This window comes from Cyrtonyx montezumae, unplaced genomic scaffold (assembly GCF_038088225.1).
Source record: "Cyrtonyx montezumae isolate F1298 unplaced genomic scaffold, pur_monq_1.0 scaffold_8, whole genome shotgun sequence".
Classification (NCBI taxonomy): Eukaryota; Metazoa; Chordata; class Aves; order Galliformes; family Odontophoridae; genus Cyrtonyx; species Cyrtonyx montezumae.
In genome coordinates this window covers 55,634,030-55,653,395 of record NW_027072089.1, presented here as the reverse complement: position 1 = coordinate 55,653,395, position 19,366 = coordinate 55,634,030, and positions in this window count along the sequence as shown.

The window sequence follows — 19,366 nt, the reverse complement described above, 5'->3', positions numbered from 1 at the left end:
TCTCAGGATTGAATTGACAATGATTAACATCATCATTTCAATGACTGCCACTTTACTCATCTCACAGATACCCTAAAGGTTTTGTTCCATCCTGTAACCACAGCTGAACACTAAAAATGCTTTCCACTGTAGAAGGAGCTATCTGAAGATCGTTTTCATTTCTCCTTTTCACGTGCAACTGTTCACGTCTTTCTCAGTGTCATGTTAAAAATGTTTGTAAAAGCAGAAATGAAAGAAGTTGCAAAAAAAAAGAAGGCCATTTCAATTTGGTTAAAATTGAGACTTTTAGAGTTGACTCTGGCTATGGTAAACAGCAACAGCCAATCTCAGGAGCAGAGAGGTGACTAAGAAGATGCACTTCTCTGTGTCACCAGGAGAGCAAGACTGGCTGCTTCTCCTAGGGGATGTCTGCCAAAGTGAGATGATCAGGGTAGAGGTGGCCTGACAGAATGCCAGTTCTATTAATCAATTGTTAAGGACCAAATGGGGAAGAGTTACTGTTTTGTTCTCGAACAATCCCTGTGCCATAGAATTTCCTTGAGAATTATTTTCTATTTCTTTAGCGGTGTAAATGTTTTGATTTCCAAGGCAGTGTTTTCCCATGAGGGGTATCTTAAAGAGATCTGGTGCCTGAACTGAGTGGGATGAGATGATAAAATATAAGAAACTGGAACATGAGAAGTTTGAAACTCAGCTGTGAAAATGTTTATTGGATAAATGTTTACTCTGCTACATACTCATATTTATTTTTCTTTTGAACCTTTGAGTCTCCTTACTGCTTCAATGAGACGATTAATTCTCTTTGGAAAACATGACATGGTTAATTAAACAGGTGAGAGAAACTAGTTTCTCAACTGTCTGGAGATTCAAAGATCCAATTGCAATTTACAGAGAATATATTACGGTTGTCAACATCATGTGAATCCCAGCTTGTCTGAGAATGATAAACACAAGGATATTGTAGAAGACACCATTTAGAAACTTGAGATCTTACTGAGGCCAGTCCTCTGCTGTGCTGAGTGGCTGCATCACACTCTTCACTTCCCATGAACTGATTATGCTTCATCCTAAAAACATGTAAAGAGCTTTCCCTTTTTCTGTCTGCTCTGAAACCACAATACACTCACGGACAAGAACCAGATTCTGAATGCTGTGATCATTTTGTAGGCATTTGTTCTTATGCCCAAATGACTTCAGTGACACCAATAGGGGCTTGGAGTTATGTTGAAGGAGAGGCAGCAAACCCAAGCAAGCTGTCACCAGAATGGCTTGAGAAAACAGAACTTTGGCAATGTTGGGACTGCATCATACAGAAGATACACTTAGAAAGAGTCACAGAAATTGCAGAATTAGGGCTGTAGAAATGAGTCCAACCTCTCTGAGGCACAGAATGCCACTTCCTCTGTATTCACCTTGCACCAACAGTTACATAGCCTTGACCAGCTGGCTTCGTGCTGCTCCTGTAATCTGAACATAGATTATTAATAGTTTTGAATAGCAGGGAGCAGTTAACTACAGAATGTGCTATCTGTTGTACTAAGAAAGTTAGTGCAGTTGGCTTTATTTATGGCATGAGAGACTTAAGCATGACGACAAGGCACTGATCTGAGTAGAGAGGAGCATGGGAATGCTCCGGCACTGACCTCTCTTTACTACATCAGGCGGTAAGATGTGCTCTCTTTTGCCTTTTATTAGTGTCTGCTCACTTTCTATCATGGCTTCGTACACACACAGATCAGGCAACTATGTGTACATTCTTTAAATTTGATCGTTGTTCTAATGCATGTTTTCTTTTACAGGTTTTAGAGTGGTATTTGTAAATAAGTGCTACTGTTTGGCCAACTATTACATTTTTTCTAAGGCTGCTTAAGTCTCAGTTATCTGTGGAATGCTCCTATATTCCTTTGGGCAGTCAGTGCATAACTTACAATTATCTAATTTTCTGGGAAAAACATTTCTCAGATCACTTTTACGCATCTATTACATAGCTGTTATGTATTATCAGACATAGATATTCACTTCAACCCCACCACATCTGCAATTATGGTTGAAAGTAAGAGGTTCTCTCTATACCAACCAGCGCATGTTCATTTTTTTTCCTTTTTTTTTTTTTTGCTTGTTGTTTTGAAATACCAAGAGCCAGATTTGTCTCTCAGATCAACAGTAGTTTTGTTTTTCTGATTGATTTTTTTCTTGAGAGTGGATAAAGACTTGCTATTTTTCCACTGCACGTGTTTCAAACCAATCTGATTTTAACAACTTTCTAAACAAATATTTGCCGATTCACCTCTTGATTAGAAATTATTACTGGATCTTCAGGAAGGAATAAGCTTCAAATGAATCTGGACAGAATTAATCACGATGAGATGTTTACTGCAGCAGTCTTTCTACGGAGTCTTTAGAACTAATTCCAAATGCTTACTCGACTCTTAATTGGATAATTCCTGCCTGTTGAATTTCTTCTGGCTTTATCCTGTAAGGCAATGTGTGTCAAGATTTCAGAGTCACTTGCGTATCTATGTATCCCTATTTTTCATCTATATGTGTAAACAGCTATTTGCCCATGCAAAAGGGATTCTTAGATGTGCAAATACCTGATGTTCTGCATATTTTTTCAAGGAGATCTGCTTACAAGAGTGACTACCTGAAGTACAGACATGTCTGAAATGAAATGAATTGAAATACAATTAAATACAGATTTGTATACATGAATGATTACATACAGAAAAAGAGAGCCTTTAACTCTGAAATCGGGGGTTTTGTTTTGTATCATCTCTTATGTTGATTGTATTTTTTAGTATTTGTAAAACTATCTCAATAATACAGTAGTTTTAGCAGTGAACATAGCAGATCTACCAACAAAGTGACCCCAGAAAATTTAAGCACAAACTTCAGTGCTTTTCTGAAATGGACTCACATTTAGATCCAGCAGTCTGTGCTTTTTCTGACTTCCCAATTCCAGCTCTGTAAGAGAAGCTTTAAGTGTTTTCAGGAAAGTTTTGTAGCCACATTTCTTTTGTAGTCCAAGCTAATCTGAGTAAGGACTGAGACATTCAAGCATGTACTGTGCACTGCAGATTACTGTTTCTGTAGTTAAGATGGTCATCCTGTTGATCTGCAAATTACTTTGCAGTTCTGCAAAAAATGAAGCCTGTGACATTTACTTCTCCAGGAAAATTTATAATTTGGGACTTTGAATGCTATTCAACAGCACAAATGCTTAAGTTTAATTTAACTTACCAACTTATTAACAGGAAATGACATTATTTGAGAATAATCAACTGCATCTATCCTCATTTCAGTCTGGGACAGATAGTTATGGTAGAGCAATACTGCACCCGATTAGTTATTGTTTTGTTAAAAGCCTTGTCAGCAAAGTTCTTGGGCCTAGCCCTGTGTGTAAGTCACGTCTCTCTGGTGTTGACGTGTCAGAAGGGGACTCACGCTCCTTGACAGATAGTCATTCCTGCAGGTTATTATTGCACAAAGCAACTGCTGGCTTCTAGAAGTCTTTTGGGAAATGTAGAATGTTGTACAGGGGGAGAGCTGCTGTCTATGCTTCCCATTTCCCATTCCTGCTGCTATCGGTATGAGATAATGCTTGGAAATCTGAGGCTTTGGGCCTGGAAACTGGAACTTATCAGGTGATGGCCCTACTGGACCAGGCAGGGCTGAGGATTCTGTTGTAAACTTGGAAGGAACCAAGAAACACCCAATGGGCTTGAAATTATGTAATGGTGACTTCATCAGCACTTGAAATTAGAAGTCAAGTCTCATAACACTTTTCCATGTGAAAACCAAAATGCTTCTGTTTAGAAATCTTTTAAATTTCCATTTACATGACAGTGTTGTGTCTATTTTTATACCACATTTTTCTCCATTTTGCTTCGCCCCATCTTTTTGCTGATTAATTGTGATAACTTCTTCATACTTTATTTGTACAGTGGGTACAGTTTTCATTTGCATGTTACAATACATACAGCAGGATCAGGCTTTAAAAGTATAACTTGTATAAGACTTCAGTTTTGGTCCATTTTGCACATATTTCTGCTTTGTTTAATTTTGACTTAGCAAAACATCTGTGCATTTGAGCCACTTTAAAAACAAGTGCAAAACTTTGTGTGATAAATGTTTTAATTCCTTGCATACTTTCAAAAACCTCCAGTACCCCTTAATGAAAATCAACCATGAAGATAAGCCCTGCTCAATGTGGACAGAGTCTTGAGATCAAGCAAGAAAGTGGATAAGAGATTGTACGACTGTGAACAGATGAAATCATGTGACGGGCTTTATTGCTGGTGAAATCTGTTTCCACTTGCTGCCACCCACTAATTTGACAATAGATTGCATCATGTGGTTGCAGCAACTGAGAAGGCTAGCAACCATCTTAAATTGCTTTCCTTAAAAGAAAAAAACACAGTAGAGAACAGAGAGACTTTTGGTGTTATGAACATATTTTAAATCTTAGATACATGCAGTAATTCCTACTGCATTATATTAAATTCAGTGTAAGCCAACTATGCAGTGAGTACCTAAGCATTAGCCAAAAATTGTTTATTGAGGGATTATTCTTAGTGGACAAAAACAACTAGGAGGTTTGTTAGAGTTAGCTCAGTGCAATTGCTACCTCAGTGTTGTATGGGAAATGCACAACATTTTCAAAGCAGAAAAATAAATAATAATGAACACTTAGCTTAAAAATGCAATTCTCTCCATGTTCTTCTCTTGTAAAGATAAATCTACATTTCAAAGGAATACTTTCTTACATATGGAAATGCTTATTTTCTAGCTACTGAAGATCTGCCAGGAAATATTAGAGAATATCATGTTCAGAGTTTTAGAAGGCAAATTGCTTCTGCATACTCCGTACCTAGCAGACGGCTTTATGGTGCTCTTTACCTGTCTGTCATAACATCACCAGTTTTTCCAAAGCACCTGAAGCCCTTGTGAGAATTATAGCAGTATACCTTTGCATGATGTATGTATTTAGCAATGCTAAGCTGATTAGCAAGCAAATACAAAATACAAATACAAATTTATGTGCATTAAACCCAATTATTAAAAGTTCTGTGATGGAGAAAAAAAACAACTTTGACATGAAATAGTTGTGTCAGCAAAGATGGATTTTAAAGAGCACTTATCAAAGCTCATATAACATGGCTATGCATCTTTAAAAATGAGCTGTACATTATTGTCTTAATTTATAACACAGGAAATCAGGGTAGGCCACTTCAGCTGTGGAAGGTTTGGCTTTTTAGATATAAACACTGATTTTCAAGCATCTCAGCAGTGTTTTCAAATTGTCATAGTGAGCATATATGTTGTTACCCAAATGGGAAATTTTGTATGTATTTCTTCAAACAGCTAGTCTTCCTTTTCAGGACAAGGAAACCAAAAACTAACGCTGAGATCTGGGGCAGAATTTTATGTTTGTTTGTTTTTATGTCAAATTCTATGTGCCCCAAAAGCCTTTTGCCTGTATCTATTTGTTTGGGGTTTTTTTAGAGAGAAATTAGTGCATTTGTGGCTACTTGTTCTTACTCTGGTCTAAACTCTTTTGGCGTTCTGACAGGAAAAAACAACAACAACAACAACAAAACCTTGAAACTTGCAGAATAATTTGCAAAGCTATTTTGGAGGTAAAAACTGAGTTCTCTTTATGTTTCCTACTGAGATGAATTTTAATAGATTGAGCAAGAGCTGTAGAAATGCCCCATGGTTTTATCTTTGAGGTAGTTCTCATCATGACTCTGCTTACTGCTTATTCTATGTCTACCCTTTATTTTAACAAGTAATAGAAAAAATGTATCTTTGTTTTTAGTTCCCAGTCAGATTCAACTTGAATCTGATTGACTCCAATTACAGTTTCAGGATCGACTTTATTTATTTGGTCAGCATAATGCAAATCAGTTGCTTCTGTTGTTTATTGCTAAATGCCTGCAAAGGGAAAAAAAAAACAAAAAAAACACCCTTCTTGACAGCGCTGTCTGTGAGCAAGGTGATTGCCAACCAGCAAGTGGTGCTAGGGAAACTCATTGCAGAGATACTGGAGAGAAGTGGAAAGGCAGAAAGGGATGAAGATTGTTTTTTAGAGGAGAAGAAAACTGTGTTCAAAAATTAAATGCATATATATATATATATGTTGAGTGCTGCAGTTGATACACTGGAGGGAAAGGATGCCATCCAGAGGGAACTTTATAGGCTTGAGGAGTGAGCCCATGTGAACTTCATGCAGTTCAATAAGACCAAGTGCAAGGTGCTGCACTTAACGTTTGTTCAGTCCACAATATCAGTATAAACTGAGTGATGAATTGATTGAGAGCAGCTCTGCAGAGAAATATGGGGGATACTGGTGGATGAAAAAGAAGACATGAGCCAGCAGTGTGCTCTTGCATCCCAGAAGGCCAACGGTATCCATGGTTGCATCAAAAAAGAGATGGCCAGCAGGGCAAGGGAGGTGATTGTCCCCCTCTGTGTGTTCCCACAGTGCTACCAGTTTTGACAGCAATGATTAGTACACCTGTAATTCAAAGTGTTACCAGCCAGCATTAACCATGCTCAGCTTGGTGTTCAGACAGTAGATTGAAATTGTAAATTTCAGTCTGATAAAAGGTGCGTGAAAAACTGGAGAACCAAATGATATACTTTCCTTGGCTAGAGCCTTCAAGTGACTATTTAAGAAACAAAGATTTTGCATATCCTATCGTGAGATCATTATATAGTGTGAGATCATTATATAGCAGGCTGAATGGTGCTGCTGATCAAGAGATAACTGTGACCTGGTTTTGTTACTGGTAGGCTAACCTCAAAAGAGTCAGAAGATCTTTTCAGTTCACAGAAGGATCAAAATACCTATGTGCTTATGCAATCTTTGGTCAATTCTGAAAGCCAAGAGAACTACTCATACTTTTGTAGAAGGATTTTTAGGATGAGGAACTAATGCTTTCCCCACTTCTTAAGCTGAAAATAATATGAATACTGTCCCAAGTTTGTGAAGTTCCTCCAGGATGGAGTGCTCTGGGGGCGTTGGAAAGAAGTTTGAAAGAAAGGTAATTATGTCTTCAAATCACTGTAAAGGTTCTTGAAAGAAAATTTTTAGAGATTCTTTTAAAGTGCAAAATTGGTTCCTTTTATTCCCTCACTTTTCTTCCATGATGAACACCGCCAAGTGCATCTGATGCCCGCTTCTTAGGTTTTCATCTTTTTTTTAGGCCTTTCTATTCAACAGTTCTTATGAGATACTGTGATTCAGCACTAATAATACAGTAGCTCAGTGATGTGGCTATAGCTTGAAAGTGTCAGTTTGAATTTCTTCTCTGACCTGTACTTTGCATATAGTCTTGCTGACTGTGTCTCTTTTGGAGGATTTTTTTCAGTTGCTAACAAAGCAGTTGTGTTTATTCGGGTTTGTACATTTTACTTTTTTGGGCACGTGAGTTATCAGACATGCCAGGTAGGTACTTCTCTCTCCCACCGACTGCATGGAGTGTCACAAGTCTATTGTGACACTAAGTCTCTGGAAGTGCTGCATGGCACTGCAAGGAGTCTTTGTTCCTAATGTTCCCCTAATCACTTAGGAGAATCTCTATAAATTTTTTCTTCCCCTTTCACCTTGTGAGCACATACACAGAAGTGGCACTGGTGAATCACCAGGGGGATTTTGCTACTACTTATGCTAATTAATCTGGGAAGCTGAATGACTGATGCTTCAATAATAGTTATTGGAAACCACAAAAAGTCATTTTATCCTAGTCAGTGTATATAGAGCTTAAGATGCTGTTGCAATGCTAACTGTGGTTTTAAGGACTTAGCCTACCTTTCCATTTCTCTGATTCATGTTTTGCATGAAAATGATTTAACTATTCTCTGTGCAGAACCTGTGTTGGTCAGACAAAAAAAAAAAAAGATGGTGGAAATGTCTTAATATTGGGTTAGATGTTAGTGGGCACAAAACCTTAACCTTGTGACTGCTGATTGTTGTTTATCTAAGTGGTTGAGAGTACTTATAAAGCAGAGAAATTCCATTAGGTGGAGGCAGAAGGGTATAAGAAATTTAAGCACAAAAGCACTTACCAAAATCTCCCCAAATCCCCTATGACTAATGGTGATGAGAAGAGCTTGCGTTAACTGTTTGCCCTGCTGGACAGAAGGCTGCACAGTGAATGTGCAGTATGGGACCAATAATAACTGTTATGAACTTTAAATAATCTTCACGAGGAGCTAAATATTCATGGAGGTGCTGGTTATTTGCTGCTTCTTGTTCGTTTTATCTCTTACTTATTCATTTAAGGAAAAAACATCTGGTGTGCATACCAAAATGAGTCTCTTCTGTTCAACAAAAAAGCAAAATAAAACAAATGACAAAACTCTAGTTGTTTTTCTTTGCATCAGAGATCATTGCAGAAGTACTATGGTATTCCTTATCATTCACTAGTGACATAAGAAAAGAACAGTGTTACAGCTTATTTTCAGTATAAAGGGAAAGATTCCAGAATGTAGAAGTTTCCTTTGGAAACCTGTTTTAATAGTATTCTGAAGAAATTCATCTTGGTATTGGACAAGCTGGGTGATATCTTAGTTCCCATACAGATGTTCAAATTCACTTTTTCTGCTTTTCTTCCCTTAAAAGCCCTCAGTATCCCACAAATTCTCTTGTAAACCCTGAATGCCATAGGCCTTGAACAGCAGCACTGAATGCATTTGCAGTAATAGTTCCACTCTCTTTTGCTTTCAAGTTTGCTTTCGCATTTTCCAATGTATTTTTTCTGAATGGACAAGTACCGGTTAGTGTAATTTTTATTTACTAGTTCAGGCAACTACTCAAGGTCAAGCTGTTTTGGACCATCACTCTGAAAGTTGAAAGGAAAGCATTTCTAACTTTCACTGGGGCTTTCAAAGGCAAAACTAATAATGGCTTTAGTCCCAAACCTCCACGCTGAGAAGTAGGTCTCGAGAAATTCTGCAAAAATAACTGTATAATTGTGGGATTGTTCAAGAAAAACTGCTTGTCAAGGGACAGATAATGTCTAGTGAGGAGTGCCTACACAAGTATGCTAGCAGCAGGCCTCTACTGTGCAGGCCTTGTGTTGCTGGAAGAACTGGTCTGACCTGACTGACAGAAGTTCAGGTTTTATCATCTGACTTCAAAATTAAGTGTGGTTGCATGCAGAGACTATAAAATCTTGTAGTATAAACACAAAAATTATATGTCTGTAAAGTCACGTACCTGTAAAATAGTTATATTTCCCTATTCTGAAGACTATCACACTGAAAGCCATGATTTGTTCAGAGAGCACTGTCGTGAGTCCAGAGAAGTACCATCCCTAAACAGAGGCTTACTTTTAAGAACACTTTTCTACTGAGAAGTAACAGCTTCTTAGTTTAGACTTTCCAGCAGCTCTCAACGGCTAGCATTGCTTCATTTATAGTAGGTAAGACTTCCTTCTCTTAAGATGCAAAGGACTCATCATATTACTCTGCAAAGAGGATGAACAGATTATTACTATAATTATTTTTAAGATTGTGGTTGGCAACTCTGCTCACAGCAGAGGGTTGGGACCACATGATCTTTAAGGTCCCTTCCAACTAAACCCATCCTGTGATTCTGTGGTTGTAGGAAGGGAGAGGTTAAACATTTTAAGATACTACAGATCTTACTCTTTATTTTCAAGGTTGCCTGCACAAAGCCTCATTCCAATCAATGGAAATGAAGGAATAAAATAACAGTAAATCTGGTCACATTTCGTACAGTGTTAAACAAAGCGTGTTAACAGCCTCGAGGATTAGGAAAACCATCAAGTCATCTTCCTGCTTGTGGTTCCTCAGCTGCTTTGAACCCATGCATGCCCTGCTTCAAGAATTAGAGTTGATAGAATTGGCCACCCACTTAGGAGGGATATGCAACCCATAACATAGGGGACATAGAGTACTGGAACCATTTGCTCTTCTGTCTCAGCGCGACCCTGTTCCTACCAATGCTGTGGGCTGTTACAACAGGAGCATCTACATTAGGCATAAAGCTGGCTGCAAAGCTGAGTATTTAAATACTTCTGTGGAAGAGATACATGCAAATGTTTCTTGTTTTTCCTCTCACTGAGAGAATTGTCCCAGCTGGGATCTTCCTCTTTACAGCTCCTGTGCCCTGTTTGGGCAGCACACAAGAGCCTTGTCCAGTCATATTATTTTGCCTATGAAATGTCATGGTTAGCTATAAATAACTGTAAAGACAATTGCATGTCTGTGTATCATGAATACTAATAACCAGCAAAAAGTGGGATTTCTTAATGTCAATAAACATCATCAGGAATCAAGTTGCGGATTTGTTATGTTTACTTGAACTTAATGTTTCAACTCAACAGTGGGTTCTTTTGATGAACAATAGATTAATCACCATGTTACAAAAAATAATGCTGTGAGAATCTCACAGAAAGCAACAATCTTTCCTTGCAGAATACTTTTCCTCTGACTCATTCTAGCATTTTTTCCTAATACATACCTGAAACCAAGCACTTCTCCATTACACACCTGAGAAGTGTCTATCTCCTATTGTCCCATTATTTAAAAATTAAGAATGTATTAATTGAAAGCAGTGTCTGAAACTAGAAATAACTTATGCACTGACAATTTACAAGAGGTTATCTCAACACCTATTTTTCTGTTACTAATAAAAAAAGTCTTGTTGTTACCATAGAAACTGTCATATCTCTACCTACACTTCTCAAAGAAGCACACCAATATTCTTGCTTGTTTTGTCTCTCCCCCCTCAACCCTTGCAACCCATCCTGTTCTTGAAGGTAATTCCAGATCCTGTTAACAAATGGTGGAAGAAATGAAGCATCCTTATGTGACAGTTTATTGTCATCAAGCCTGAAAATATGTAATCAAAATAACAAAGGGTTCTCAGTGGACAAAGTTGTTCTGAAGTTTATATAAAGGTCCCTATCCAGCCAGCTGCTTCATGGTTATCAAATTCCACTGCACCCATGAAGTTGCTTTAGATTGGGATCAGTTTATCCTTGCAATGAACATTTCAGTAAGATTTCTGGAAAGAAAAGAGGATTTTTTTTTTTCAGAAGTCTTGATTTGAAAGGAATTTATAGTTGCTATTAACATATGAGATCAATAATTCACAACACTGCTTTTAAATATGATGCTTAAATGTCACATTAGTCAATTTTTATTTATTTCCTTTCTGATATTGTTTCTACCTTCATTAGAGCAAAGTTCTCACATCACAACTGACAGAAACGAGGAACCTAAATCAGATTCCTGCTCTTTATTAATTCTTTAGTTTTTCTTGTCACTTAGATACCATGCTGAAGGAAGAAAAAATGCTTAGGTTTTTGCTATGTAAATGTAAAAGAAGACCCTTACAGGGGAACAATCAAGTAAATAAATAAAGTTGAAGCTTTAAACATGAGCTTTTTCCTTTTTTGGTTCTTACCTTTTAAGGTTCATGTAACCTCTCCCTCTTCTGGCTATCCATGAACTACTTTTTGTAATCCCTGGATTATGTCCTGTAATATGCTGGGTTGCTTATGCCAGTTTAAGTAGTTTTGGTGTGAGAAAAGGTACATAATTCTTATATATTTTTGAGGGCCCATTTCCCCGTATATTTAATCAGTGAGACATGATTAAAGCTAGAGTTTATAGTCAGGACTCAGTAAACTCCTAGGGAAGTTTACTGATCGGATAAGCTCTAACATTCAAGGCTAACTAAAAATGTTGTTACAGCTTAAAAACATTCACATCATACGTAGCTGAGCACTACAAATTGATTATTTTATTAATATATTAATATTAGCATATGAAGTTCATAAATATTTCTCCCCATTGACATACAAAAGGATTCCCTATACTGGTATGCAGTGAAGTGCAACCTTAAGCTAATAGAAACTAATAGAAACTTGATTGCCAGAGAAGAAAACATTATGGTATTTCTATAACAAAGTTTTGCATTTGGAGTTTTGAGGAGAACATTGGGGTGGAGATCTGAAAGGAGTCTTTCATCTCAACTCTCAATGACAGGGAAAAAAAGACCTCAGTGTATCTGTCCAGAAGTCTTCAGGGATCTAAAAGTACATATCATAGACCTTTGCAGCTTGAAAAAGGGGTTTATATGAGTTAACAAGGAAATTCAGTTGAGTTTGGTAGCTCCAATAACTTTTTGTTTCTTGCCAAGTCTTGGAGTCCTTGAGAACTGCAGGAAAGGGAAGGATGCAAGATGATGGAGCATACAGCTGCATGAGACTGATGAGCTCAGATGTCAGGATTTTGTTTTCCCTAGGGATTTGGTTGGCACAAGTAAATTATAGGCCAAATCCTTGATTCCTTATATAACCAGAACTCCAAATGAAGGCTCTGAAAGACTTGAAGCTTAAGTAAAGGCTGTGAGCAACCTGAGAATCAAGGCCCAAATTAACAGGCCCCAGTTATTACCGCAGTTAGCATTGCAGCACCTCACAGGGAGTACTGCCCTAGGATCTTTCTACAAATGGACTCCAGCTAGAGAGTGGAAAGGTTTTTATGCTGCAAAGTGCTCAATCCTTGCCTGTTTCTTGGATCTCAGACAGCTTGCAGACTGCAGTTTCATACTTCTGTATGAGCAGCTTTGAAAATCTCAAAGTCTCCAAGTTTCATGCACCTAAATTGGAGGACAAAGTGACAGGCTTTGGTACTAGGGATCATGGGCCAAAGGGAACAGATAAGTGGGTTTTAGGTCAGACAGTGCTTGAAGTCTCAACTCTCCCCACAATGAATGTTCCCTACCCATCTGGCTGCTGGCAATAACAAGACTGAGTTAGTTTCCATGTCACTATAGCTCAAGGAATGCAGGACTCCATGATCCAGAAGGAGTAGGCATGACTTCTGGAGTGTCCTGAGGAGAGAGGATCCTAACTCCTGGACCTAGCTGATGATAATTGGCAAGAAAATATATAAACAAACTGAGGTTGAGTGAATTGTTTTGCTTAATTTTAAATGGAAAAAGTGTGTTTGATTTCAATCCTCTCTGAAATAATATGACATTTTGAGCAAGAAAATTTAAAGTATTTCTTTAAGAAGCTTTTAAGACAAAATGCCTTTGACTTTTTCTTGCATTCCTTTTAGAATGTCCAATTATATATGAGTGGTATGAGTCTGTAAGCATTTTGATGTGACTGAGTTTGTAGCATTTGCAGAAAAGCATTAATTAGAACTTTTTTGCTAAGATCTCCCGCAAGTGTATGCTTCAGAATTTAACCACGTGGATGACATTTTGGGCTCTAAAACTCTCCCAAACTCAAACCTGCACCCAATGGAAACACTCAGGTTCCGCCTTATTTCATGCTTCAACCATGCAAAACCATTAAGTTTGCTATAGCATTTCAGCACAGAACCATAAATCACTCTGAGACTGCTTGAAGGGCTGCAGAATTAGTGACCCTATTCAAAGTTTTGAATTCACAACGAAGCAGCTAACCAAGTAGCTTTCATCCTATACATTTTGTGCTCTTTAGTGTTACCCAGGGTCTCCTGCTGTCTGCTTGCATCTTCCAATGTTTAAGGGAAAAAGCTTTCAGAAAACAAACGCCACAAATAGCATACGCTGTATGAAAGGGGCTGTTCATAATCTGTCAGAAGGCGATTAACTTAAAACTACTCTCACATAGTGATCTTGGGCTTGTACTGTAATTCATGACATCTTCATATGAGAAAAGAGAAAAAATCTGAAAGAGGAGCTTTAAAAACAAAACAACTATTTTCACTTTCAGAAAGTGTGTTGAATGATTTAATATGAGAGAAACACACGTTCTCTGGAAACACCAACTCTGCTCCATCGGTGGTGTCATAATGCAGTCAGGAGAGAGTCGCTCAGTCTGGTCTGGTGGGACATGTATTCCGAGCAGCTGAAGAGCTATTTCAGTATATTTGTCTCTGGGGATTGCATTTTTAGTACATTAAAATGCGTTACTCTGAGTGTACGTGCATTTCAAATATGAGTCACGTTTGTTTCAATACACGTATGGCATCTCCATGTAATGTGAGCATCGGCAGACGGGCAAAAAATTCATTTCTGAACGAACATGTGTTTGGACATTGTTTAGACACCTTCAGAAACAGAGTATCCAAGTCTCCAAAATATTCCGCTCTATCCTGCGAGGAACAGATTAGAACTGTTAGCTGAATCTGTTCACAGTGAAAACATACAGCGTGGATGCCCAGTTGTAAAGAGAGAAAGCCCGATTCATTCCTTTCAAACAGAGTTATGGAAGAAATCCACGTTGCCGTCCCTGTGTGGATAGCAACCATTCATATATCCCAGCCATCTTATGCTTTGACTGATGGGGAAAAAACATTTTAAGCATGCTGTAACTCCGTGTTGTTGCAGTGCAGACAGGCCTCTGAATTTCTTGCATGCAAATGTTCTGAGCTGCACACAGAAGACCCTGTTTGTGCAGCATCCTGATCAAACCAGGTGGAGAGAGATTCTTTCAGCCTAGCAGTATTTGCCTTAACAAGGAAAAATCACTTCTCTCTTGCTGTTTATTTTATTTTATTTGTCTAACCAAAGGCAAACTGTTGTTAACAGATGCTGGCTGGCTGTAGGAAGGCGGCTTGAAAACATGTTGGTAAATACTCTTGACAACAAACTTTTTAACATCGTCAAGAGAAGCCTTTAGCGCAGCCAAAATAGAATAGCTGTGGAATTCACTCTGTGTTCAGATGTGAGTTATCTTATGTTTCCTTAAAAGCAAAGGAACCACACAGTAAGAAAGCTAAGTAAACAGAACTGCAAGAATCTTCCACAGTGTGCCTTGGACTGAATAACACGCTTCTTTTGAAAAGGTTCAACAGCAGAAAACTCTTGCACAAGGTCTCATCATTGCTGTGTGTTTCATGCATTCAACTTAGTTGCACCAGATGAAACAAATGTATCAGTAATTCCTGTTAAAAAAACAGGTTCCTGGTTAACAAAAATATATGAACCAGGTATACGTTGGAAGGAACATACCCGCCTTTGTGCTGTACTGGTACAGCAGTTGCTTACATGTGGAATGATATTATTTGTGATCAGCGCTTAATCGGTGTCTGAACACTGCCCTACAGTCAGTGTCAGATACCATGACCTTGATCTGTGTCTGCACACACGCTTAATCTTGGGAGTAGTCCCCTAGAAACTGAGAAAAACAAGAGAAAAGATAGGCAAGTCCATACAGTCATCATGTAAATTGAATGAGATTTTGCAAAGTCTTTGAGAGGCTTCCCAAACCCTGTATTCCTACATTCTTCCAGGTTTAAGGGAAGAGACACTCCAAATTCACTACATTACCTGTTAAACTGCAGGCAAATTCAACACATCCAGCTTACCTACTCGACCCCAAGCACATGCTATGGAGGGTGCCTTCATCTTTTCCAAACGCGGTTGAGTAATCTCAAGTTTGTGATAAAGGAGAACTGCTGCATTGGGCTTCAAGAAAAAAATCTGCATTGTTAGTGCTTTTGAGACTGGGAAGCAGTGTCTGTAGCACTGTGCAAAGGCTCTCTGATTAGTGGGGGGTGCGTGACACTAAATGATTTCTCAAGAGGCTGATCCAAGGTAAAGGGAAGAAACAGCGCCGTGTGATGAGCCATTAACAAATGTTTGAGGAGAGGTGAACTGCACTCTGCCAGCGCTTTGCCACTGAGAGGGGTGCATCTTCATTTTGTGCTTATTCTGCAATGTTAGTGGAAAAAATATTTTCACTACAGGGGCAGTGAGCATATGTAATGCAAACATTTTGACAGTGAATGTAAACAGCTTTCCTGCATTTTAAACCATTAAATCAAGGACACGAATTTCCCTGGTTTGCAGATTGCAATCTCTGCTGACTATAGTGAAGATGGTGTTGCATCTGTTTTGTGTTTATAATCGCGTGTCATGTTGTGCCACTGTGACTGAATTTTAATAAACATGGTTTTTTTAATCATCATGGACAGTAGGGTCTCACATATAGCTACGATGCCAAGAACCAATACTATGTTCCATAGGAATGTTTTCAGAGAAATAAACAGTTGTTGGGATGACTTTAATATTGCTTTAGCTTGCTTGTGGGATGGCAAAGTCCAGCAGCCTGACTCCCCTTTGATTTGTGATTTTGTGCATTTCAATTTCAACCAATTGGCTTAAGCTGTATATTCTTGGCTCCGTTTCCGAGCAGGAGCCTCCAGGGAGCCCTCGCTGTAAGCCGGCCATAACGAGGTGCCTGCCGTGGACAGCACAGAGCTTCTCCTTCTCTCCTCCATTCCTCTGCCCTGTCCCCAAATAGTGCTGCATAGCAAATGAAAGCAAACATCGGGATGGCCCTGGGAGCACAGCAGTGGTGCCCCAGGGCAAGGAATCACCGCAGACCCCTGGGGCTCACTGTGGAGGAGGAGAAGCCAGAAAACAGTACCAGAGCCAATGATTTGTGAAAGAGGTAATGTGACTCTCTCGGCTTAGAGGAAAAGTTTTCTTTTCTAATAAATTATTTCTCCCCCTGGTTAGTAAATCATTTCCCCTTCCTAATGCATTTAATTTGCTATTCCCTTTAATTATTGCTTGTCCAGGTGGATCTTAAAGGCTATAACTTTGCAGGAGTCTTTCTTAAGCCTGGCAAAAAGCCACCCCAGCCACATCATTAACTGAAAGACAATCATGCTCTGCCTTGTGTTATAAAAGCACAGGTAGGGATCAAAATGCTGCAGTAGGTGTTTTTCTAAAGGTAAGATCTTGTACTAACAGGAAAGACTTCGGTGGGGTTTATATCAGGCCCATCAGATCCTTCTTGAATAAAATCACCACGTGTTAATTAAAGCTGGTGTCTCTTCCATAATGCAGTTTCCGGGAGATGCACGAGATGGTATTTGCTTTATCAAAGAATTATCTTTGCACTGTCATTGCCTGCTGGTCACTCTGACCTGTTACAATACAGTAGAGCATGCTTCCCAAGTTCCCGCAGAAAGGAATGAATTGGGAATAGTGGGCTGAGATGCAGTATCAAAGCTGAGACACCCTGAAGTCTCAGGATTGCCTGATCCTGGGTATTGGAGGCTGCAGAGCAGAACAAAAATTCTTTCAGCACAGAAAACAGCCATTTCGTGTTCTGGAATATGGTGGATCCATCCCTGAAGAGGCATTTCAGAGCCAGATCACTTCTGTGCCATGCCACTGGGTGAAATCAGTAGGGATGGAGCTCTCGTGCATACCTGATCATTGTAGGGCCAATCTTTCCATAAGTGCAGGCCTGCACTGCGTCTGCCCACCATGCCCAGCAAGCCCCTACGCTTTCTGAGTCTTCTGGCATTCTGGCATGGGAAGGATCTTGCTAGTCATTCACAGTGCAGGAGAATAGCTGTTTAAGCTTATGCTTTAGGTAGGAAAAGGAATACGTCATGTCTTTTCTTGCACTTTGGTGCACAGTTTTGAAAAGACAGCCTTTTGGTTAACTTATGTTAAAGACATAATTTTGTTCACTTGTCCTTGATAATTAGGATGTTCTTGAACTAGACAGTTAACAAGCCTCATATAGATTTCTTTAGTCACTAGATTTAGTGATGCCTTCTGCCCCTCTTCTTTATTATTTCAAATCACTCATGTGAATGAGATTGAAAATTGACTTAATGAATAATTTGACTCCCATGTTAAACAAAACTGCCTGAAAAATTAATAAGAGTAAATGCCATTTTGCAAAATGGAAATGAAAGAGAAAAGCAATTCCTAAGCATGGCTAAGTTCAGCAGCACTGGTACCTATATACATGAGTACACTTATCACAGAACATAGAATCATAGAATCATTTAAGTTGAAAGGGACTCTTAAAGGTCATCTCATCCAACTCCCCTGCAATAAACAGGGACTCCTGCAGCTACATCAGAGCCCTGTCCAGCCTGACCTTGAGTGTCTCCAGAGATGGGGCATCCACCACCTCTATGGGCAGCCTGTTCCGGTGCTTCACTACCCATACTGTAAAAACATTTTTTCTTACATCCAGTCTAAATCTCCCCTCTTTTAGTTTGTATCATTTCATCCACTTAGTGGTCCGACCTGAAGTGATAAGGCCAGGTAGCTGCATGTTCCAGCCATGCATATCCACAAAAGCAGATCTGGGAGGAGGACTGAGGCACCACCTCAGACCCAGGGAATGCACATAGTGTGGACGACGGACGGCCTACAGTTGCTTGCAGAAGCACAGAGTTTGGGCTAACGTTGTCAGTTGCAATTCCAGGGAATAAGAGGTAAAACAGAAGTAGTGAAAAACACCCTCTAGAGATTATTTCATTGGATGTAGCTAGGCTTTTTGGTGAATGGTTGGATCGGGTTGGATAACACTCAAAACAAAATGGACTTTATCACTGAAAAAATGCTCGCTGATAAAGAACTTGCTATCAAATGTTATGAATGTGGCAGGATGCTCCTGTCTGTGGAATTTGTTTGACTGTCTGCTGCATAAACGGTCCCTGTCACCACAATATAAGCAAGTCACAAGATTTAATGAATTTAAATACTGGTATGAAGTAAATCCCTCATTTTTGTGTGGGAAACTAATCTGTACCATAAGGGGATTACCCTGCTTGTGGCTCTCAAGGCAGGAATGCCTGGTCCACCCTCACAATGTGGCCTCTTAAGGTATCCCCACAGTCTGGTTGCACCCTCACATCTCCCGTTAATGCCATGGGCTCCCATCAGGACCATCCCAGCACCTGCTTACATGGGGCCTCTGTTTCCCATGCATCCCATTTTCCTCCAGAAGGAAATGCTGTGCCATTGTTCACAAGGCAGAAGAATAAAAGGGAAAGAGAAAGCGATTACACGGGTCAGGTTTGGGAGTATGCTCTCTCGGCCTCCTCTGTTGCTCCCTCCTTGGCTAATTGTTCTTCTATCTGGCAGCATTAACAGAGCAAGGCAGCAAGCATCTGGCATTACAACCTTGGCTGTCCTGAAAGCAGAAACCTTGGCAGTCCCTGTGAGTTCTTTTCATTTCCCTGGCAAATCATCTGGAGGCCTGGGTGCTCTGGACAAAGCCTACATGACCAGTGTGACCCAAAGCATCCAGATCCTGCCCTCAGGGTGATTAGACAGGGCTGTTCAGCCAGGATGAGATGCACAGCAATGAACAACATGATTTCAACCCCTGGGAGAACCACGCTGATTCAGTTCTCTACACCAAACTATCTCAGTTATCCACAAGGGCTGGGAAACAATCTGGGGACCCCATGGACCAATGGGCCTTCAATATTCCTGTGGAATATTCATGTGGAAGCCCTGAACGCTGGGCAGATAGGAAGGGAAGTGTCCCCTTGTCCATTATGCCGCACTAACATCAAACATCTCATTTTCCTACAGAAACAGTTGAAGAAACCTCTCCCC